Source organism: Dreissena polymorpha, chromosome 2 (genome assembly GCF_020536995.1).
Source record: "Dreissena polymorpha isolate Duluth1 chromosome 2, UMN_Dpol_1.0, whole genome shotgun sequence".
Classification (NCBI taxonomy): Eukaryota; Metazoa; Mollusca; class Bivalvia; order Myida; family Dreissenidae; genus Dreissena; species Dreissena polymorpha.
In genome coordinates, this window is record NC_068356.1 from 73,282,696 (window position 1) to 73,308,445 (window position 25,750).

The 25,750-nt window shown below is 36.3% G+C and overlaps 1 protein-coding gene across 2 annotated transcripts in view; it reads right to left on the reverse strand.

Annotated features, from left to right (window-relative positions):
- The window catches only part of LOC127867599 (D-glucuronyl C5-epimerase B-like), a 157,713-nt gene that overhangs the window by 104,082 nt on the left and 27,881 nt on the right, over nucleotides 1-25,750 (reverse strand). For both annotated transcript variants that reach the window (XM_052408881.1, XM_052408877.1), the window contains exon 2: nucleotides 12,671-12,839. The gene's annotated coding sequence lies outside the window, so the exon portion shown is untranslated. The remainder of the gene's footprint in view (nucleotides 1-12,670; nucleotides 12,840-25,750) is intronic.

Consider the following 25,750-nt stretch of genomic DNA (forward strand, 5'->3'; position numbering starts at 1 on the left):
ACCAAGTTTGGTGAAGATCGGATGAAAACTACTTGAATTAGAGAGCGGACACTTAATACGGACGGACAGACAGGCTGACAGACCGACAGACCGACTGACAGACAGACAAGTTCACTACTATATACCCCCCTAAACTTCGTTTGTGGGGGTATAATTAAATTCGAATCGTGTATTTGATGGACATATTATACCATTTTACGTGTATTACCTGCCAGTATTTAAAGATAGATAGATAGATATGCGCACCTGGGTCCGCGCACCTGTTGCTAACATCATTTTAACAATACAGAAAATAAATTGTGACTCTCAGCAAAAATGGCAAACATTTACAATGATCAAATAAAGGATGTAGATCATACATTTAGAAGGGATTACTGACATGCAAATTAATGCATGTGATAACGAACGATGCATTAAACGTTAAACGTTGAGGACCTGATAAATATTCTATAAAGCATCATATTAAAATCATACCCGCTTATTACAAGAAACTGTCGGAGACCGGTGAGGCTCTCCAATGTTTTTTTTTGTCACAATATTGCACTATATATTCAAATAAAAGGAAACGTCTTGAGGTGCATAACTTTGGACAAAATAATACGATGGATGGTTTAGCAACTAAACATTTCAAAGGGCCATAACTCTCTAAATAAATAATCTAACCAGAACCCACTAATAACATGCGCATCTCCTCAAGGTAGTTAAGCTTCCCATAAAGCTTCATTGAAGTCCAGTCAGTAGGAGAAATAGCCCGGACAAGAATTGCACTATATGTACAGTTTATAGAAAATTTCAAAGGGCCATAACTCTGTGAAAAATCATTCGACCATAACCAGCTGATAATATGCACATCTCCTGTTAGTAGAAAAGCTTCCCATAAAGTTTCATTGAATTCCCGTGATAAGTTGCTGAGAAATAGCTCGGACAAGAATTGCACTATATGTACAATGGAAAATTTCAAAGGGCCATAACTCTGATAAAAATCATCCGACCATAACAGGCTGACAATATGCACATCTCCTGTTGGTAGTGAAGCTTCCCATAAAGTTTCATTGAATTCCCGTAATAAGTTGCTGGGAAATAGCTCGGACAAGAATTGCACTATATGTACAATGGAAAATTTCAAAGGGCCATAACTCTGAAAAATCATCCGACCAGAACCGGCTGATAATATGAACATCTCCTCTTGGTAGTGAAGCTTCCCATAAAGTTTCATTGAATTCTGGTCATTAGTTGCTGAGAACTAGCCCGGACAAGAATTGCACTATATGTACAGTTAATGGAAATTTTCAAAGGGCCATAACTCTGTGAAAAATCATCCGACCAGAACCCACAGATACTATGCACATCTCCTCTTGGAAGTGCAGCTTCCCATAAAGTTTAATTGAATTCCGGTCATTAATTGCTGAGAAATAACCCGGACAAGAATTGCACTATATATACAGTTAATGGAAAATTTCAAAGGGCAATAACTCTGTGAAAAATCATCCGACCAGAACCGGCTGATAATATGCACATCTCCTCTTGGTAGTAAAACTTCCCATAAAGTTTAATGGAATTCCGGTCATTAGTTACTGAGAAATAGCCCGGACAAAAATTGTGCACGGACGAACACACATACGGACGGACAGACGAAGCGGAGACTATTTGTGTAGCGTTGAAACATAGATTTACGCTACTTCCATAGCTATTATTTTCACGTTTTTATGCTCCCCCAAAAAGTTTTTTTTGGGGGAGCATAAAAACGTGAAAATAAAGAGCTTTCAAAAAGGGCATTTTAACGCGCAGTTTATGCAAAAAAGGACAAAAACGTTCTGTTGATAATCATACCTGATTTTGAGAGAAACATTCAATCGCATCAGAGACAGTTGTGGGAAAAACATAAAAATATTAACAAGCACATTTAATGGTAATTGATGTATTTCACTAACTTTGCAAAGATATACACCTAAAAGACCATTTGTGTAGCGTTGAAACATAGATTTACGCTACTTCCATAGCTATTATTTTCACGTTTTTATGCTCCCCCAAAAAAAACTTTTTGGGGGAGCATAAAAACGTGAAAATAATAGCTATGGAAGTAGCGTAAATCTATGTTTCAACGCTACACAAATGGTCTTTTAGGTGTATATCTTTGCAAAGTTAGTGAAATACATCAATTACCATTAAATGTGCTTGTTAATATTTTTATGTTTTTCCCACAACTGTCTCTGATGCGATTGAATGTTTCTCTCAAAATCAGGTATGATTATCAACAGAACGTTTTTGTCCTTTTTTGCATAAACTGCGCGTTAAAATGCCCTTTTTGAAAGTAATGCGCCATGCCCCTTTGCTCTCCTGGGAAAAACACTACTGATTTTTGACCTTCTTCAGCACTGCAGCAATGTTCAGGGGTAAACAACTCAGGAAGTTGAGAATCCTTTAACATACACATCTTGCACATCTACTGACTTCATAGTGATGGCATAATTTATAAGTTTTAAATTTTAATGCAGGAGAAATTTTTGAAGGAAATGTTCTCCATAAATGTATGACATGTTTGTGTGGTATGTCACTGACCAACAACCAACTCCAATTGTGACTCCATTATTCCCAACATCACATTTCATTTGAGGGGCTATAACAAAAATTTATGTTCATCTAAATCCAAGCTTAACAATCATTGTGACTTGCTTCCGCTAAATACTTAGAATTTTGTGTTTAAAAGAAGTCACTTCTTATGCGGACTGCACAGGCGATTATTGGACAATACTTTTCGCACATGAATACAATTTAAACCTGTTCTCTCAAAGCAAGGGTCATTTATAAATATGGTTAGAAGGACAGTTTTCATATTTAAGGGACATAACTTTGTATTGTTTCGTCACAATTTCTTTCAGTCTTCAAAGAAAATTACTTTTAATGATTAAATATTTGCAGTCTTCGAAATTAGCTTTGAAAAGTTACATGCCAGTCGGGCCAGTTACTTAAGAATTTTTACATGCCCAACATATTTTTTACATGCCCAAACTTTTTTAACCAAAATTATAACAAATCACAACATTTTAACACTTACATGCTACACATAGTAAAGCAGAACATTTGTTTCAATAGTAGTGAATACATCTAATCAGTCACTAGAATTAAGACGGTCGATCGTTACACCAGTGCTCTTGAAAAGAGCGTTCTCTGGTGTCCTCGTACCATTTCTTGGCTTCCTTTTTCTCTAATCATTGTCAATTTTCTATTTTGGAAGTGCTTTATCGGGCTTAGCCCCATCAACATACCAAAGATACTGCATAGCCTCTATGTCGACAATGACATTTGTTTACAAAGACAAAAACGGAAGCGTATTACTTGATTGAAATGCTCGGTTCAAAAAGCATCTTTTTGATCACTCTGGATCAGCAGACGATTTATTTTCCTATCTTACGGAGGAATCCGAGATAGCCGATGTATCACGATTGCTTCTCGATTAATGTCTAGAGAAACCGTCGATAAGAACCGAATGTTACTGAACTGCATCGGTAAAAAACAACAACGATGACGTGTGCAAGCAGGTGTGTGTTGTTAAACCAATCGAATTTCATTGTTTTACAACTTACGGCAAGGTGTTTGTTCGCAAAATTGAAAAATAGATCTGCAAATATCAAGAACCGCTTACGATTTGTTTTTATAAACTGTCAATTGGCTTCAATAATTTACATGCCCGGCTGGCCACAAACGTGAATTTTTGTATGTGCCCGGCAGTAATTTTACTCGCCACGGGCGATCGGGCGTGTGCTAATTTCGAAGACTGTCAGTCTTTGAAATTAGCTTTGAAAAGTTACATGCCAATTGGGCCAGTTACTTAAGAATTTTTACATGCCCAACATATTTTTACATGCCCAAACTTTTTTAACCAAAAATATAATAAATTACAACATTTTAGCACTAAATGCTACACATAATAACGCAGAACATTTGTTTCAATAGTAGTGAATACAATGACATCTAATCAGTCACTAAAATAAAGATGTTCGATTGTTACACCAGTGCTCTTAAAAAGACATTCTCTGGTGTCCTCGTACTGTTTATGGCTTCCTTTTTCTCTAAATCATTGTCAATTTTTTATTTTGGAAGTGCTTTACCGGGCTTAGTCCATCAACATACCTTAGTAACTGAAAAGCCTCTATGTCGACAATGACATTTGTTGACATTGACGAAAACGGAAGCGTATTAATTGATTGAAATAATCGATTCAAAAAGCATCTACTTAATTAATTTCTAGAGAAACCGTCGATAAGAACCGAATGTTACCGAAATGCAACCATCAATTTAAACAATAACGATGACGTGTGCAAGCAGGTGCGTGTTGTTAAACCAATCAAATTTCATTGCTTTACAACTTCCGGCCAGGTGTTTGTTTGCAAAACTGAAAAATAGATTTGCAAATATCAAGAACAACTTACGATTTTTTTTTATGAACTGTCAATTGGCTTCCTAGCGACTGGGAGGTCACGGGTTCGATCCCCACCATGAAAGCTTTCTTTAGATCTCCACCAAAGACACCAAGTACTGGTTCTATGCCCAAGAAACTAACTCCAGTGCGTTTATATAAGCCTTAGGCTTTCCATGCAATCGAGCTAAAATAAATAGGTTAAACTAATTGGCTTCACTAATTTACATGCCTGGCGGGCCACAAACATGATTTTTTTATGTGCCCGGCACTAACTTTACTCCCCACGGGCAATCAAGCATGTGCTCATTTCGAAGACTGGCATTTAAAGGTCTTTAGAAAGTTACTTTTAATTAAATACTTTTCTTACTAAATTCAAGTTTAAAAGGCTTCATTTTAAACCTTTTGTTACTGGTGAGCAGCAAACAGCATAAAACCCGAACAGACTGAGAGTTACTCGCAGCCTGTTCGGGTTTTATGCTGTTTACACACAGCCATTTTCACTTTGCTTCCGAGTGGGACACAATCAGCACCCACACCATGACCTATGGTACATTTAATACACTGTTGGAATGCCCAAATCCACTTCCACAATCTTTTCTCGCACCTGGTTGTCTAGTAGATACCTTCAACACTATTTTGATTATTCTTCATCTTTCACAACTAAGGCATCCTAAGCCGACAAGCATAGTGGATAACCACCCTCCACAAATATTTTTTCAGTGTTTTGGGGTAAATACAGGTTGTCACTCAGGGTGATTTTGTATGAACTTGAGCGTTTTCCTCCTATGAGACGTGTTTGGCGTAAGCTTACGTCTCGAGTGGATTAATTTCTGCAGTGTAAATCAAGTAATTTGTAAAATGTATATTAGATTGGACACAAGTTTGTAATCTACCCCCTGACTGACAGAAATTTGTCAAGTGATTATCTATCAGCATTAGATCATTTCAAATGCCACTATTGAGAATTCTCTTACCGCTAATTGACTTGAAGGTTGATTTTCATGCTTTCGCATCTAAAGAACGTACATATTTTAATAAGCAAAAAATATTTGGATATTTCGCTGATTCATTCCTCATGCAGTTGTAAAGACTAGTGTTTATATGTTTCAAGATACAATTGTCAAGCATCATGGAAATTATTGTAAAATCATGTGTATTTAATTTGGTGTAAAAGTTTGACCAAACAATTTGTAACTGTTATCTCTGGTTATATGATACCTAAGTTTATTAACCAAACAGGCATTTGTGTCAATAAATTTATTAAGAATTATAATGGAATATTAAAATGATAAACTACACTGGGTATTTTATATGTAAGATTAAACATAAACCTGATGATACAATATTAATAATACAAAACATATATCAAGGAACAAATTTGAACACCATGAGGTTTATATGGTAATCCAATTTTCAATTTTTGATAATCAAATTTTTTCATAACAAGGTGCTTTGTAATCCAATTTTCAATTTTCGATAATCATATCTGTTCATAACAAAGTGCTATCTATATTGTTGCAGATTTATTTACTTGAAGAGCCCAGAAATTATGCCCATCACATAAGGCTGAGCAATTATTCAAGATCTTTTCAAATCCTACTACTTGGTTATATTTAAAAATACAAGTTTTTCATTTGCTTCAGATAAGACACATAAAATATCACATAATGCCGTGGCTTTTTTGCAAGGCCTAGGGAATACAGTGATATCTTTATAACACTTTAAGCTTCAAATCCCTGTGTATATTTGTCTGATACTGTACATGCCATTTATGTAATGTGGCACAAAGACTTGCTATCTGGTAGGGGTTTGATTACCTCTATTAAATCAATGTTGCTCTAAAAATTGACCACATACCCTTTCAAGCTGTTCAATTGATGACTAAGAAATCTTCTGCAATAAAACTTATACCTTTTAGTTTTAAATTGAAATTTCTCAAAGGAAACATAATAACACTAAGAGTATTTTTGGAAATTTATTTAAAACAAGCAAATTCATTGAATTGATATCCCTCGCCAATATATTCTGGACAAAAAAGTGTTATATTTGACACTCAAAAAAGCTTTTTTTCAAAATACAAAGGGCCATAACTCCGTTATTAACAGCTGGTGTACAATGCCATTTGGCATGCATCATCCTCTTATCAATATATATACTCATACCAAGTTTCAATGAAATCCGCCAAAGCACTTCCAAGATATGGCTCAGGACACAAAAGTGCCTGACGCACGGAGAAGCGCCCCCCCCCCCCCCCCCCCGGCGAACTGCCCCCCGGAGAACTGCCCTCTTATTTTAAAGGTGGCGGAGAAGTGCCCCCCCATCAAATCGGTAGGGGCGGAGAACTGCCCCCCTGTCAGAATTTAGTAGGCGGATATCTGCCCCTCCCATCAAATCTGTAGGAGCGGAGAACTGCCCCCCCCCCCCCCCCCCCCCCCCCCCCCCCCCCCCCCCCCCCGGTGTCATATTAGTTTTTAGTTACGTAGTGAAAACAATACTTACGGGTAATTTTACGTTATCGCCGTACACATTTTATCCGGTAACAATTTAATTTCCATTTATCGAACTGAATAACACAAATTGTCTAGAGGCATGTGATAATACTGTTTAAGGCCCTTGGTACATCTGCACCACTCACTATACATGAATGCCATGTAAAAGTCGTATTTTAATAAGCGCGCGAAACATAGTCGAGATCCACACAGGAAACGCGTGCGTGTTAATACTGGCCATGTGTCGCAACTAAATATAGACGTGCAACTCAGTACTTATGGAGGAAAAGTTACATCAGAATTAATTTACATTATAAAAATAGTATTGACCCATGGAAAAAAAACCCGTAAATTTACGTATAAAAAAGTAAATTAATAGGCAAAGCAAAGGCAATAATTTGGCTGACTTGAAGAAAAAAGTGAAGTGAAGTCGAATTTATAATCAATTTATTTATGTTGTTTAGTTAATTCATGTGACATACAAAATAACATACATAAATACACACATTACATGCATACATACATTCACAGTTACAATCATACATACATACATTCAGACATACATTAAAAAATATATACATGCTTACATAAACGTTCAAAACATACATTCATAGCAGATCATGTCGACATGCCAAACAAACAAAAGCGGTAACAGTTGCTTTAATTAGCAGCTAATTAGGCAGGCAGAGAACTTGTTACCGTTAACGATAAGCACTGCGATCTTTTAATCTTTTAATTGGTAGACCGGACCGACCTTAATTGTTAGCTTTGAATAAAGCCGCATACGGGTTTATTATAATGAACCGTCCAAATCCGTAATTGGCGAAAACAAACAAATAAATTATTGTTTTCAGCTTGCATATGGATGTATTAAATTGCATGCTAATTGTTTGTTTTAATTACGGGGAAAATATCAACATAATTCAGCCGCGAAAACTTTTTATTAGCAAAAAGTGATTTGTTTTTCTTTGTTCACATAGACGAAAATCACGTGATTATCAAGATGGCGACGTCCATGCCGAGGCAGGTATTTTTTTGCCGTTTTATAACTTTTATTACTTGAACGACTTTATATTACTTTTAAAATTTCACTCAATTTCCAGACATAATAGCAAGAAAGTTACTGGCGTTATTGTCATTATAATACTCGCTTTATATATAGCCGCGAAATTTCTTTAATTAGGGGGCACTTCTCCGGGTCATCAATTCTGACAGGGGGGCAGTTCTCCGCCCCTTATTAATCAGCAGGGGGGCAGTTCTCCGCCCTATAAAAAAAACAGTGAGGGGGCAGTTCTCCGCCCAGTGAAAAATCTTTGGGGGGCAGTTCTCCGGGGGGGCACTTCTCCTAGAGCCACGGAAGGACGGACGGACGGAAGGACAGATAATGCCAAAACAATATCCCTCCGCCTATGGCGATGGATAATTAATCGATAGACCATTCACCAGTGAACTGCTATGGATTTTATCACATAGGTTCATAAGTTCCAAAGGGCTGAACATTCCAAGAAATGGTCTCGTCCTGCAATAATGACAAATCCCAAATTGTACTTATAAGGATATATGTAGTGTCATCACCCTTAAACACTTATGTTATGGTAAGCAAATAAAAATGTTTTATTAATTGTTTGTGCATCAATTCATATTGTGCCTGTATGTGTCTAGGGTTTATAAAGTCTAAGACACTTCTAGATGGGTTGGTAATAAACATCATTCTATTTCGCCTTTTCCATGTAATTTATGGTTAGCCGAAGTTTTTACATAAGAAGAAAAGGAAAAGATGCTGTCATATGGACATTAAAAAAAATACAACACACACAAAATGCACTGAAAGATTAATTAAGCCTGCCATAGGGCATTCTTCACTTGCCATGGCAAGCGAGCCTGCAGTGAGAAATGTTAAATCCTTTATTCTGGGATAAGACTTTGGCTGTGTGAAGGGAAGCTGTGGTCAACCATGGTCTGCATCAGATGTGAAGTTGATATATAGTTAACAATTGTCCCTTTGATTTGTGGAGCCAATTTATGGTCAATCATCATGGTAAAATAATAAACAGTACTGGCCAATAGACGGCTATGTTCAAATTGATAATGAATGCCGCATTATGGTTAACGACGGTCAGTTATTATGATATTTTTCTGCTGACGAATGGTTGACAATGGTAACTTTGTTTTTAGCTGATGATAAATGTCCAACTTTGATAATCAATCTTACAGTTTGTGCGGTCTTTTATTATGGTCAACAAATATCTGGCTGCTTGCTAATGGTGAACAACTATCAATATAACATTTGGTGCCAACTATTTGTCACGGTCAACAATCAAAGACAATTATTTGTTTAACCACGCTATAGAATGACCACGATAAATCTTATGTGGCCTTCAAGACAAAATTTGTATCTGTACATTTCCACCATGTTACTGTGACTGTAACAAAGTGAAACACACTTACTGCTGCAGCTTTGTAGATATATAATTATTATAACACAATCAGGTAAAGCCTTTAATTAGAATCCCTGTTCAAGCAAAATTGACACAGAAAGCTGATAATTCGTTCTTAGATGAATACAATGTCTTCCCTAATAAATTGTTATTTGAATAAATTACCGTACCAGTGGGACGTGATGTTCATAACAAGTACTTACATTATTGGCAAAGCAGATGTCTATTTGCACAATTTGTATTTACATACTCAGTCAATATTTGTAGAAATCTTGCTTTGTAATTTTGATAAGTGTTCATCTTTTACAAATCAATAGTACAAATAATGAATTTAACTTACATTATGTTTAGCATAAGGAACTCCTGCATTAAATGATGTCATTGAGTAAATGTTTTAGGTTTCATAAAACATTTCAAAACACCAAAGTTACATACATTTCAATGGGCGTAATTATAAATAATTGCCTTCTTTTTGTAACAAAGCTTAACACAACCTTATGTAATACTATTTAACAATCAAATGTGTGTTTGGATTTGATAAGTCAATTGCCAAGAGAGTTGTTAGTTTGTACACTGTAACTCCAATATAACGCGGTCAATGGGGTCCAAGCCGCGAAACAGCGTTATAACAGATCCGCGTTATAAAGTTTTGAGCTCATTTACTGCAGGGCGCTATAAAAAACAGGTATAGAATAGCCTATAATATAGGTCATGTATATTGCCATTCTGTGTTGACGCAAATACATGCATATAAACCGAATCGTATCGATAACAGTATACATACCGCTTTTCTTATGTGCACATTTATCCGATAATCCAATAAAATTGCAACATCACTTAAAAAATAATAATCTTGAACATTAATGACGATATATGTTTAAGAAATTCGTAAACACAACCGTACGCATATATGCCATTTTCAGAAGTGTTAAGAGTACAGTGCATTATGGGGCAGAGCTTTCATTGGACGATCGACTTTAAATTTAGATTGAATGCAATACGATTCATGTACAAAAAATTGTTTTATTGCGTCATACGCATGCAAAAAAAAACGTGTTTCCCGGGGACTTTCTGATACCGCGCGAAAATGAAAGTGAAACTCTGTTAACAATTACCGGTACACTGTGTTCGCATGTAAATAAATCGTCTGCATTATTTAATTTCTTATATACGAACTGAAAGATTAAATGACAATATACTAGAATGATAATGAAATGACAGAAAAAGTTGTTTTATACAGTGGGCAGTATATTTCACAGCCGCTCATTTAATATAGTCAAACTGCAACCATATCAAAGTAAGAATGTTTTAATCGTTTTGAATTACTTTAATTGTATAACTACCCCGCCTGCACTTAACTTATCGAAATTATCGCACTGAACCGCTCTGATGAGGAATACATGTAATAAACACTGACACGCGAGTTTTTCACACCTTTATTGACATTACACAACAGATTAACACCAATTAGCTGTCGGTGTTGTTTAACCTCGAGGCGATTATAATCGGTTCAACGGACGGTTGAATAAAGCAATCAACATGTGATTACCGCCATCTTTGAATTGTCTGAAAATACATGAAGTTGCATAATACGGATTTGAATCAGAAATCAAATGGAAGGTTGGAGAAAAAATGGGATCCAAGCACCCCCCGCGTTATATTAGATTCAGCGTTATAACGGAGCGCGTTATATTGGAGTTACAGTGTATTACTTAAAGGGATAAGATAGAGGTGGACTCCTTTTCCAGCCTGGGTCATGTTTGAGTGGCTGTTTGTGAGACCCCTAGATCAGGGCTAACAGAGTATATCTCCCGATTGGTGCAAAAAGTACCATGTGCCTTATAATTTCAATGTCACATGGTACCTTTTTTCACAGGAATATGGCTTGTTATTAACCGGTTTCAGGGGAAAGTGAACAGATAGAGTTTACCCATCCCCAGGGTCTCTGAGTGGCCATTAGTGAGGCCCCTTGACAGGGGTAAGAAAAGTATATGGGCCTTGTTCTGGGAAATCTGAGCTGTGTGCATGTTCGATAAGAGTCAAACCAAATTAGCCTGTGCAGATCATACAGCCTTATCAGGAAAACACTGGATTATCTTTTGGAAGGGACCTCCTTTAAATAAAAAAGCCACAAAAGAAGAAAGTGCTGTTTCTTTTTAGCCTGTGCATACAGCACAGGCTATCTGGGATGACACTTCATGAACATGCATTACGCCCAGTTATCCCAGAGCAAAGCCCATATAACCATCAACCCACAGAGGACTTTGAAGTAACTTAAGTTACAAGAAAAAGTGTAAGATAGAAGTTAAATTCCCTTTGTTATGATAGAAGTGAAATTCATTTTGTTAAGATAGAAGTGACATTCCCTTTGTTAAGATAGAAGCGACATTACCTTTGTTAAGATAGAAGTGACATTACCTTTGTTAAGATAGAAGTGACATTCCCTTTGTTGAGATAGAAGTGACATTCTCTTTGATTGGCAGTTTGCATGGACCCTAGATCTAGGCTTTGTTCAGGTAAAAATTCAAAAGTCCCAGGTAGAAAGCATGCTAAATTGGCCTTTAGCAGGCAATGAGGTGATGGAGTTTAGTAGGTCAGTGCAAAAGGGAGGATTTAAGCATGACTTATTCGTTGTTTAACTTAATTACTTATGTACAAACTTACCATTTTTATGCAAATGCAGTGCAACACAATTAATTTCCATTAAGTTTTTGTTTGGTTGATTTGTTTGGCTGTTTCAAACAGTATTTCAGTCATAATCAAGGCAGTCATTTTACCAAGTCACACTTTTTTCTGGGTAAGCAGGACCTTACCAGTACTAAGCGTACATACTAATATGCCATCAGCTGATAGCTGCCCTTATTTGACTACTAGTCTTGAAAACACTAGAGTGTTACCAAGGTTTTACTATAGCCATATAAGGAAAGGAAAAAAAATGTCCCGCCCATGGCGGCCATGTTTTTCAACCAACGGTTACCAACCGGGAACAAATTTCGAACTTGTCCAAGATTTAAAATTGGCACAAATGTTCTGACCAAATTTCATGAAAATCAGACAAAAAATGAGGCCTATAGAGAGTTAACAAGGCAGATGTTGACACCGCACAACGCACGATGGACAAAAGGCTATCACAAAGCTCACCATGAGCACATTACTATCAGGTGAGCTAAAAATAGGGGAAAGATCTTGGCCAAAGAATGGATTTCATGACCAATCACTGCCTAAGTCACATTTTATTATTACGGCCAGGTAAGGTAAAAACTTGCAATCCTCTGATTTAAGTTTAAGTCCATTAAGTTGGGATGAAAACTTTTAAAATGTACCGATTCACAGCTTATCCTTTCTCTTGCTGTCAGTCGAGCTTTGGAGGCCAATCCATTATTGTTGCAGCAGCAAAGGCTCTGGTAAATATTTTCATACAGACTGACTTGGACTGCTACATCATCGATTCAAATCACAATTTTTCCACACTGATGAAGAGTTTTGGAATTCCTGAAAATACAACAAAAACATTTAAATTATCTTGCATCAATTATCCAACTCAATGGCTACATTTTTTTTTTTACATCAAGGTAGAGGTAATGTTTCCTGAGCTGATCACATAAAGGATATTTGTTAGAATCTGTGGAATAACAAATATACCATTTTTTATAATAACGAGTGAATTAAAATCAATATTCCACTAAATCCAACAAATTTTCTTTTTACTCAATGCTTACAAACATTATTTTTGTACTTTTGCTGTAAAAATCACGCTGTTATGTCATGCAATGACATCATTTCACAGTATAACAGTGAAAATTATCAATAATTTTCACTTTTAATATTTAATGTTTGAAACATTGAACTATCAGTTTTAATACACTGATATTTCTCTTTAAACCACTGTAAAGAATACAATAAATTATTATATTCACTGCAACTAGATGATCATTATTTTAAACTTGAATTGTTCAAGCAGTCCAGAAATACATGCTGTGTCTGTAACTTTGAAACCTCTCCAGGCAATGTATTGGGACCGACAGTGATTCAAGGGGAATTAATGCTGCCGGCAGAAATGAATACATATGAGCCATGCTCTGTGAAAAGAGGGTTAAATGACAGCAGCGTGAATGTGTCGTCACAGATTAGTCCCCACAGGCTAAACAGGGACGACTTTTTCCGCCTTAACATGATTTTTTCAAGGAAGAGACTTTCTTGAAATGAAAAATATTATAAAAGCGAAAAGTATTGTCCCTGATTAGCATGTGCAGACTGCACAGGCTTATCTGGGACAGCACTTTACGCACATGCATGAAAAATCCTTTTCACAGAACACAAAAATTCATAAAGTTGATCATTAAGTGATCACAAAAGCGCACCATGAGTATGCTGTGCTCACATGATCTAAAAACAACAACACATTACCAGATTTTGTAGAATAACGTATTCCGCTATATTCCACGCACAAACAACTGAACTCTCCAGTATTTTACTGGGTATGCATCTGCATTCACTGCACACCAATATTTAAAAGCTCCTTTATAATAAGACAATAAACAGAAAACCAGATAATTACTCCATGAATGCTCCATTAAAGAGAATGTTCAAATCATGAGAACGTTGAGGCAAACAGCTATCAGCACAACAGGAACTTTTAATTAATGCACCATTCATTCTCAAGATTTTTTTCCTTTTCCCCATACACTCCAATCCAAAAGCAATTAACATTTTACTTTTTAAACAGGTTCTGAAAATTCTGAAATTCTCTCCACAGTTTTATCCAGCCAGAAAATACACACAATTGAAAGCAAAACACTGGGAATTCTTAAGAGTTCATCGATTTCCCAAAGAACCAATCCAGAACTAACATTAATGACTAAAACAGGACCAGAAAAATGACAGCTTCACATGTAGCAATAATTTTCAAGAATGCAAGATTTTGTATCATATGATAACACTCATTTTACAGAGTTTTATTCCATTGGCAACATTTCTTGGCTTGGAAAACAAAAAGGTATGATTACATCTTAGATAGAATGTTCTCTGGGAGATTTCTGATCTTTATGTCTTACACCTTTATGCTACATTAATTGTTAACAGAGCTTTATAAATAATCATGTTGAAAGGTGGGTAGCCTGATACTGGGAGGATTTGTATTGATGATGAATAATTAATGCTTGTTTATTCATTTTTAAATTGGTCATTTCAGCTTCCCTTATAAGAGTTGACAGGAAGCAGCAGTTACCAGTTGCCATAATTCTGCTCAAATGGCGTAGAGCTTGGCACCAGAGGCCCTTGCGACAGTATGAAAGATCACCATGTCATTCTACTGCTATGCCTCAAGATGGGCAGCCCTCAGGGCGGTTTGTACTGTCCAGCCACAGTCCGCCTGACTTACTGGGTGCATAAAGGCTCTCAGAACTGCGTAACAGATGATGCCCTTTCTGCAATTAAAACTCTCCCCTCATGAAGGAACTGTAAGAGAATTACAGGCGCACACAAGGCAGAGAGCTGCAACCAGCAGCCAACTGGGCCTTTATACTTGCAAGGAGACCGGACCAGCATAGACTACCACTCCCAAGTGGGTTTGAACAGCAGACACAACCACTGAACAAGACAACTGATGCTTAATAAACAACCAACAAGAGGGCCTGAACGGCCCAAAGTTGCTCACCTGAGATTCAAAGGAACTGACCTGTTCTGTGCAGCCCAAGAAGTCATTAGAACAAAAAATATGTTCTTACCAACTTTTATGACTAGTGAACACCCTGGCAGCCGCGTTTTTCAACAGACCAGAACCATTTTCATACACATCCAAGATATCATTTAAACAAATATACTGACAAAGTTTCAAGAAGATTCATAAGTCCATATATGGTGGCCATGCAGGGTTTTTTATCTGATTTTGGGGAAAGGGCCTGGCTTTTTTTTAAGGGAAAAAAACACGCGAAATGCCAGACTTTGGGGGAAAAAATAATGCGAACCGCCGGATTTTGGGGAAAATAAGGAAAGTCTTAAATAATCAATTGAACATATTTTGCTGTTTTTAAAACAAATTCAAGGCAACAGGCAATTTAAAGTTTAAAAAAAAAATAAGTTTAGGGGAAAAAAATGAAGTCTAGGGGAAAATTTACCTGCTGAGGGGAAAAAAAATCCACGGGGAAAGGGCCTTTTTCAGCGGGTCCCAAAGGAGGAAAAAAAGCCCTGCCATGTTTTTCAAGCAACTGGAACCACTTTCGAACTTGTCCAAAATATCATTGGGACAAATCTTCTGACAAAGTTTCATGATGATCGTACAATAAATATCGTCTACTGAATGTTATAAGTCATGTAACTGACATTTTTATACATTTTTACTTTTTTCCATTTTTGTGTTAATTAAGGTGACATACATCAACTGTTAAACTATCTAGTCAACCTTTTTGGTAAAAATAATGTTTTTATCAAATTTTCGAAATTGACATAACAAACACATGTCATTTTCTGAATGTAAAAATTAGCGCAACTGACATTTTGTTAATTTTCAGGAGAAGCAAAAAAATGTTTTATTAAAATAATAAACATTTTTCCGTATTCAAATTAAAGCATGATATATAGCCATATTAGGAAAAATACCCCGCCCCTGGTGGCCATGTTTTTTAAGCAACCGAAACCATTTTTGAACTCATCCAAGTTATCATTAGGACAAATCTTCTGACCAAGTTTCATAAAGATCGGAAAATAAATGTGGCCTCTAGAGTGTTAACATATTGAAGGTTTTACTTATAATAGCCTATAAGGAAAAATGCCCCGCCCCCTGGAAGCCATGTTTTTCAACCAACCAGCATCATTTTTGAACGCATCCAAGATATTATTGGGGTGAGTATTCTGACCAAGTTTCATGAAGATCGGACAATACATGTGGCCTCTAGAGTGTTAACAAGATTTTACTATAGCCATACACTACGCGACCCGTGATTTTAGCCTAATTAGCGGAGTCAAGGCGGGCATTTTGCTTTTTGGGTGTAAAATCACTGCGATTTCACGTGACTCGTCACTCCGACGTCGCGTGAGAGCAAAATAATCTTTGTGCTAAATCCCCTCAATGTTGTGGTGATTCGCTGCGATTCGCCGCAATTCCCTGTGATCGCAGTGGATATCGGTGACATCGATGATTCGCCAATTCATGCATATAAACCGAATCGTATCGATAACTGTATACATAACGCTTTTCTAATGTTCACAATTATCAAATAATCCAACATAATTGCAACATCACTTACGAAAAATAATCTTTATAACATTTATGTCCGTAAATATGTTTGAGAATTTCATTAACACAACTATATGACTACGCCATTTTTCAGTAGTGTAAAGAGTACAGTGCATAATGTGGAACACAGCTTTCATTGGACGAGCGTATTTCAATTTTGATCGAATGCAATACGATCTTACAAAAAAACGTTTTATTACGTCATACGCCTTCATGTAAAAAAAGTTTTCCTCCTGGAAATTGTGCTATTAATGCATAATATTATCAAAACATTTTTTCGACACGTAAAGCGTTGTAACAAATTAATATCCAATTCAGAACAATTATACCATAAGTATAAATGTTCCGTTAAATTCCAAAATGATAATAATAATCCGAAACACACCTCCGATGTTTTAATGTTAACACGACGTTTACAAATGCTTCCAATATAGCCATCATGTATATTTCCCGACAAAAGAGCGCGAAAATTATGAGGCAATGTACAAGGTCAAGGTATAGAGTGTGCAAGTATTGATTTTTTATACAAACTGCAAAGCGCAGAGAACATTGAATTCTGTTGATTTTGGTTATATGTTTCTTTGGTATTTTTAAAACAGTTATATCGCCAACAATTTGATATTTCTTTTAAAGTCGTATCAAATCAAACACGCCGTATCCGTATCGTTACTGATAGAAGTAAAACATAATACCTTGACTGGTATAGTTTTTTTGTTGTGAGAGACCATCTGAGTAAGCGCCAAAGAATATATACAAACTGTTATTTTTGTCAATGCCCTTTGATCCATTATCGCACTTAATTGGCAGCGCCATATATCGTTGTTTCTGTGATTGTGACATCTTTTCACAGTTTGAACACGTACAAAGAGTGCTTTTTGTTTTGGGCGTGAAAACCCAGAGGAATGCATGTACATTATACATCATCATATTTATTGAACTCTGCGAATGCTTAGTGCTACGTTGATATACTTGTTTTTTTTTTCAGCAAAACAAACACAATGTTTAATGGCTTTAATATATAGGCAATGATGTAACAACAACATATTATATAACACGATGTCATAATAACATGTACTTTAAAATAGAACGGTAATGTATATCCGAGTTCCGGCTTATCAAGCATTGTGAATGTATGTACAATGCTCGGTAGTAACGCGAGTAACACGAGTTATCCGCATTAGAGCCTGAAACAGAAAATAAATAAGTATAGCATAATTTAGTCCAAATAATAAGACGTAATCTACCGATTACATTTAAACTTTAAATGAAAGTGTTACTTAAACAATTTTCCGTGCCTTAAGGCGCGATATTTTGCTAAACACTGTTAACAACTGAGGAGCTGCGCCATGAGCGCATGATACGCCCGTCGTTCGCCAATGAAGTAGTAAGGTAATAAATAACCCTTTGAATCATTTTTTTACTTCAGTTTATTTGTATTTGAATACATGGTTTATTTTATAAGTACATGAGCATGGAGCGCCGTCTCCTTGACATTCATACCATATCTTTTTTTGAGTATATGTATGCATTTCTTTAGAGGATATGGAGTTGAAGTAAACCTGTTATAGATATTTTGACCAATAATAAAAGAGAAATGTAGATGGGTAAGTGGTAGTGTACAATCGGAATAGAAAAAAGCTCACCTTGTTCAATTTTTCAGGGATACTAAAAAAAAAAAAAAAAAAATCCATCGAAGGATATTTGAGCTACAGTAGGACATTCAATGAAATCACGAAATTTTGACGAACAAAGTCCCATAACTCTGGAACGACAATTCAGAATTCCGTCAAAAACGAAAGGGGATCAGGGTTTATCAATATTAAGATTGTGTTAAAATTTGAAGAAAATCTGTCAAAGGATATTTGACGTAGCGTACGACATTAACAGACGGACGGACGGACGGCTACGGTAGGACATTCAATGAAATCACGAAATTTTGACGAACAAAGTCCCATAACTCTGGAACGACAATTCAGAATTCCGTCAAAAACGAAAGGGGATCAGGGTTTATCAATATTAAGATTGTGTTGAAATTTGAAAAAAATCCATCGAAGGATATTTGAGCTACAGTAGGACATTCAATGAAATCACGAAATTTTGACGAACAAAGTCCCATAACTCTGGAACGACAATTCAGAATTCCGTCAAAAACGAAAGGGGATCAGGGTTTATCAATATTAAGATTGTGTTAAAATTTGAAGAAAATCTGTCAAAGGATATTTGACGTAGCGTACGACATTAACAGACGGACGGACGGACGGACGGACGGACGGACAGACGGACGGACGGACGGACAGACGGACGGACGGACGGACGGACAGACGCGGGGTATACCATAATACGTCCCGTCATAGACGGGCGTATAAAAAGGCTACACGTTATAATTCTTAATGAAATGCAAAAATAAGTATTAACATAATTAATAACGTGAATAAACACACACGGTAAGATCAAAGTTTAAAAGGAAAACTTATATCATATTTCTCGTAAATTACCAAATTATTAGTTTCGTCTAAATCAAATACCATGCATAGAGAAACAAGGTATTTATAACCGACCAATGACGAAACACTATGCAACTTTCAATTTACACAGTGCTATGCTACATGTATATGGCAACAATATGGAATTTGAACAGTGGTAGTGTATTCGGGCCTGGAATATAATTGATTGTAAGTTTTAATAAACATTCTGCTAATGCAATTAGTTAAATAACGTTTACATGTTATGTTCAATAATTATTGCATGATCATTCTGCGCTGTTATATTAATTTGGAGCCGTTAAAGCTTCCGACATTACTTCATCAAGTTCATGTCGGAACAGGAGTATTTTAGCTTAAATACGCCCATAGTATACAACAACAAAAAAAGTTTTATTATTGCAATGTATAATGTAAGTGTTAACATATATGTTACATGTAATGTAGTATAACGCTCAACGTACATGTAAATCGCTTTAAAAGTGGAATCACGGCGGTTCGCGGTGATTTGCGCTGATTCACACTGATTGCGCAACAGCGAGATACATCGCCCGACAGTCGCCGAGACATCACCCAAATTTTCTTGTCACTCGGAAACACCGCGATTTGTCACGTTGCATCGATTGCGGTGATGCGAGAATTGCGGCAAAAATCACGGGTCGCGTAGTGTATAAGGAAAAATGCCCCGCCCCTTGGCAGCCATGTTTTTCAAGCAAACGTAACCATTTTCGAACTCATCCAAGATATCATTGCAGAGACCATGATCTTTTGACCAAATTTCATGAAGATTGGACAATAAATGTGGCCTCTAGAGTGTTCACAAGGTTTTACTATAGCCATATATAGCCATATAAGGAAAAATACCCCGCCCCTTGGCAGCCATGTTTTTCAAGCAAACATAACCATTTTCAAACTCATCCAAGATATCATTGAGACCAATCTTCTGACCATATTTCATGAAGATTGGACAATAGATGTGGTCTCTAGAGTGTTAAAAAGGTTTTACTATAGCCATGTAAGGAAAACTGCCCCGCCCCCTGGCGGCCATGTTTTCTCACCAATCTGGACCATTTTCGAACTCATCCGAGATATTAATGAAACCAATGTTTTGACCAAGTTTCATGATGATTGGGCAAAAATTGTGACTTCTAGAGTGTTCACAAGGTTTCTCTTTAGCCATATAAGGAATACTGCCCCGCCCCCTGGCGGCCATGTTTTTCAACGGACAGGAACCATTTTTGAACTCAACGAACATATCATTTAGACAAACATTTTGACATAGTTACATTAAGATTGGGCATCAAATGTGACTTCTACAGTGTTCACAAGGTTTTTCTTTTTTTTTTTACCTAGTTACCTAGTTTTTGACCCAGCATGACCCAGTTTCGAACACAGACGAAGTATCAATGGGAAAAATGTTCTGACCAAATTTCATGAAAATCAGACAATAAATGTGGCCTCTAGAGTGTTCACAAGGCAAAATGTTGACGACGCATGACGGACAACACACTGTGGACAAAAAGCCATCACAAAAGCTCAGAGCACGTTGTGCTCAGGTGAGCTAAAAATATGACATTCTCAAGGGGCATTGTCCATTGTCTCTCTCAAGACTAACCAACTCAAACAAATTAATGACATTTGTAAAGTGTTACTTCATCATAGCCATCAACATCAGTTACTAAAATCACTGTCATGTATTAGATTAGTTGTAATGATGCCATGTTCCTCTACAAATCTTTGACTTCATATTTACACAAAACTTAAACAACATCCCTACAAAAATTAGGGTACACTCCTACAACAACTAGGTTACACTCCTACAACCTTACGGTAACACTCCAACAGCCTTTAAGCTGCACTCATCACTACCTTAAGATTACATACCTACAACCTTTAGGCTACACTCAACCTGTTCCTGTAGGTTACAGTACACCTCTAATTTTAAGGCTACATTCCTACCCGAATATGGCTGTAACACTCATACTCAAGCTTTATAATGTTTACCCCTGAACTAAATTATGCACACTTTAGGTCTACAACTATAAGGCCATCATTCTACATTCTACATAACACACATTATTTTCAATTTATACAGTCAATCTTGTGCATGTGACCACTTGAATTTAAAGCGACCTTTGTCTTATGCAACCACTTTGAATTCTCCCCCAGCGTTTTCACTCTATTTTGATATCGTATTTAGCGACTGTTGTCTTACGCAACTAGCGACCGCTGATTTTCGAGTATTTTGATTTCCTAATAGTGGATTTAGCGACCATGTCGTGGTAAGATTTGAAAATCTGTTGATCTTAAGGAAAAAACTTAATCGCCTATTTATCGTCAGTTATACATTTTGTACATATTCAAAGGAAGCCTGCTTCCTGTCAAGAAGCCGTAAAAAAAACTTTTTATTAAGAAACCAATTTCGGTAACTTCCTTTTGTGGTCTCTTAAAGCCACCTTTTCACGTTTTGGTAAATTGACAAAATTTTAAAAAGTTGTTTCAGATTGGCAAATTTTCATTTAAGTTATGATATTTGTGAGGAAACAGTTAAATACTGAACATTTACCAAGCTCTAAAATAGCCAATATATGCATCTTTTGACGATTTAATAACCTGAAAATTATAAAGCGTTGCAACGCGAAACGATTGAAAAATTTGGAGAGTTCTGTTGTTGTCGCTTCATTTTGTGAAACTACGCGGATTGCTTATACACTGTAACTCCAATAGAACCCGGTAAATGGGGTCCAAGCCACGAAACAGCGTTATAAACGGATCCACGTTATAAATTTTGAGCTTATTTATTGCAGGGAGCTGTAAAAAAACAGGTATAGTATAGCCTATAATATAGGTCATGTTTATTGCCATGCTGTGTTGTCATCCGCATATAAACCGAATCGTATTGTTAACAGTATACATACCGCTTTTCTAATGTCCACATTCATTTGATAATTCAATAAAGTTACAATATCACTTTAAAAATAATAATCTTGAACATTTATGACAATAAATATGTTTAAAACTTTCATAAACACAACCATATGCATACGTCATTTTTAGAAGTGTAAAAAGAACAGTGCATTATGGGGAAGAGCTTCCATTGGACGAGCGAATTTAAATATAGATTGAATGCAACAATACAATACATGTACAAAGAACTGTTTTATTTCGTCATACCCATGCAAAAAACGTGGTTCACGGGGACTTTCTGATACCGGGCAAAAATGACAGTGAATACTGCGTTAGGATGTAAATAAATCGTCTGGATTATTTAATTAATTTTTAGTACACGAGACTGAAAGATTAAATGCCTAAATACTAGAATGATAATGAAATGACAGAAAAACGTGTTTCATACTGTGTGCAGTATATTTCACAGCAGCTCTTTTAATATAGTCAAACTGCAATCATATAAAAGTAAGAATGTTTTAATCGTTTTGAGCAATGTTAATTTGATAATTATCCCGCTTGCACTTAACTTATTGAAATTAGCGCACCGAACCGCTCTGATAAGGATTACATGTAATAAACACTGACACGCGAGTTTTTCACACCTTTATTGACATTACAATAATACAGATAAACCCCAATAAGCTGTCGGTGTTGTTTAACCTTGAAGCGATTAAAATCGGATAAATGGACAGTTGAAAAATTTTAAGCAATCAAGTTGTGATCGCCGCCAGCTTTGAATTTTCTGAAAATACATGAAGTTGCATGGATATGAATCAGAAATGGAAGGTTGGAGAAAAAACAGGATCCAAGCACCCCCCGCGTTATATTTAATTCAGCGTTATAACGGAGCGTTATATAGGAGTTACAGTATTAAGTATAAAATACTTTCTACATTGTGTAAGCGCGGATGGTCGAGCGGTCTAAATGGTTTATACTTTTACTCCAGGACTCCAGGGGTAAGTGGTTTGAACCCAGTTGTGGGTTTCTTTATTTTCTTTTTTAAATTTTATTATCGATATTTCACTGGAGCTTTTTATTTCCAATGTTTACAATTATCAATATAAAGCATTTAATGACAAACTTCAGAACATTCTAAAATCTGTGAAAAGGCCCCTTTAGTACAAGATTGACTGTATTTATATGCTACAATTGTATATATCACTACATCTTGCGTTAATTTATTACCCTATACTTATCCTGTAGACACCCTCTCTTCATCGTTACAACATTAATTAACCCATTTATGCCTAGCGTCTAGAAAAAAGGCCTTGGCAAACAACGTAGACCCAGATGAGACGCCGCATGATGCTGCGTCTCATCTTGGTCTGCGCTGTTTGCATAAAGGAATTTCTGTAAGAAAAAAATATACAGTAAAACTGCGATAACTCCAGATAGCACGGGACTGACCTCGATGCTCTAGTAATCGCAGGTTTCGAATAATCCATGGTATTATTTGTTTTCACTGTTTGGGTTGGTGATGCTTAACTTCTGACCGCAAACGCTTTATTTACATGTAAGACGGTGCTTGGAAGAGAAAAGACTTTCTAAACTAAACAATAAGAATGATTATTCATTTAATTTTATCAACATACACACATAGCACATATATAATAAAAATATTCAAACAATATTCAATGTACGTAACATGTAGCATATACTCGATATAGGAAACACTCTGAAGCTTTCCTGATCTAGCTACAGTTTGTATCCCCCCACAAGTGGGTCCTTCACTAGATTGCTCGGGAGTTTGACAATTCGTAAGACTATTTTCTTTCCTTGTTACCATGATGCAGCGCAAATGACAAGAAGGAAGTCAGTTAAGAAATTCCGATGTATTATCTGCTACGTTCTCTTTTATACCATACATTTTATCCTTATTATCGATTGCTGGTAATTATTTTATTATCATTAAAACTGTGTAGCTTTTATCTGCATCTCAAAGGCTGACAATTTGCAGTGTTTCTATGCTACTAACTTCACACCTTATCAAGCGTTTTTTGTCTGCTTGATCACGCTGTTTTCACAACTCAAATATTTTTAGCATGACCAGACGAGAAAGTGTATTCGAATAATTGCCAGTTAATTAGGTGTGCGTTAATTAGGTGTAAAATGCCTTTCAGGGACCAGCACACAACCGCGAGTTTGTAAAATCGCATGTTTGAGTTATTGCTGGTATTTTTATATAGAAATGAAAGGAAAATGTCAGGGACTTCCTTTAATGTTCGAGTAATCGCCCGTTTTCGAGAAATCGCCAGCTCGAGTTATTGCAATTCTACTGTACAAGACATCCCTAATTATGGAAGTAAATTGATCCAATTTAGAAGGATGGGAGAGTCCACTTGGCATAAATGGGTTAAGACAATTGCATACATGTCAGACGTCCCGATCTCGGCGGGACAGTCCCGCTTTTGGGCCCTTTGTCCCGGCGTCCCGATATGAGACGATTTGTCCCGACATTCGTAAAAAAACGATGTAAGGTCTATAGGTTCCCAATAAAATTCGCTATTCAAGCTCTGTTTCGCTAACACTTACCACCGCTAATCCCTTTATTGCCCCCAATTAACAATCCGATTCTACTTCTCGTGTGTACCAGTGTTGTTTATGACACCTTATCAGCGATTTATCGGCTAATTATTGATTTTATCAGGCATTCACACCATGGTGGTCTTCAAGATAGTGGTCGCTTATTGCTATCGATAGTTGTATTAAAATTAAATAAATGTTGAAAATGTGTTTGTTTTTGTCTTTGTTTGAAACGGTTTACAAAACAATTGTTTTATAAAATTAACTCTACGTCATTAATGAGTCTTTTACATTCAATGTTTAGTTCAATGCGTTGTTGGCAGTTAAAATGAACACAAAGACGGTTTGCTTCCACCAAAAACCTACCTCGGAAATGTGTACGGACGCGCATTCCGTGTCAAGCTGATGTAACTGTTCAGTAGATAGTTTACTGTAACCCGTACTTTCAGTGTACTGGATAGCCTCCCCTGCGTTAATGTTTGCCATTGAAAGTAATTGACTATTGTTGTCGTAATGTTCCAGATTTTGTACTCTAAAAAGATGAATATTATCTTCGTTGTTTGCTATTGTCTTATTTAATAAAACTGTTATTGTTATGTTTTAGATTTCATGCTTCATATCAGATGTTTTACGTCTTGGATAAAAGTATCAATAGTTTATGTTAGTACTATACTGACAACAGTAAAGGTGGAATAATAGGCCGTTTAGGTGTCCTGCTTTTTGGTCAAATGTCCCGACAATTTTTTATGGAATGTCCCGCTTTGGACCTAAAAAATTCTGGCATGTATGCAATTGTTTCAACAATTTGATTGTCAACCTTCAATTTCAGTGTATAATTGACCTCTCCCTTACACTTTAAAACTGTGCATCTTTGCAAGTTTCAAGACTTAAATCAAGCTCTGTTCCCTTGCAATGTTAATCCCTTCATATGACAGGAACATGTGTAATGACTTAAAAAAAATCTCCTTTGTTATCTGAGGAAAATAATGTATTGTCATCACATGCATTCTTTCTGCTTCTCAGTAGTGACATGTTACACCTTCATAAAATATGTACAATTTGCTGTGGGACATGATTTATCTGTACAAATATCTGAAAGGCAGCACAATACTATTTATCTTCAGTCCATGTTATGATTATTATCTTGCAACAAGAGAATACTTGCAAGAGTTTATATTGGAAGCAAAATTCTTTGAATTTTTAGAATGTTTTATGCT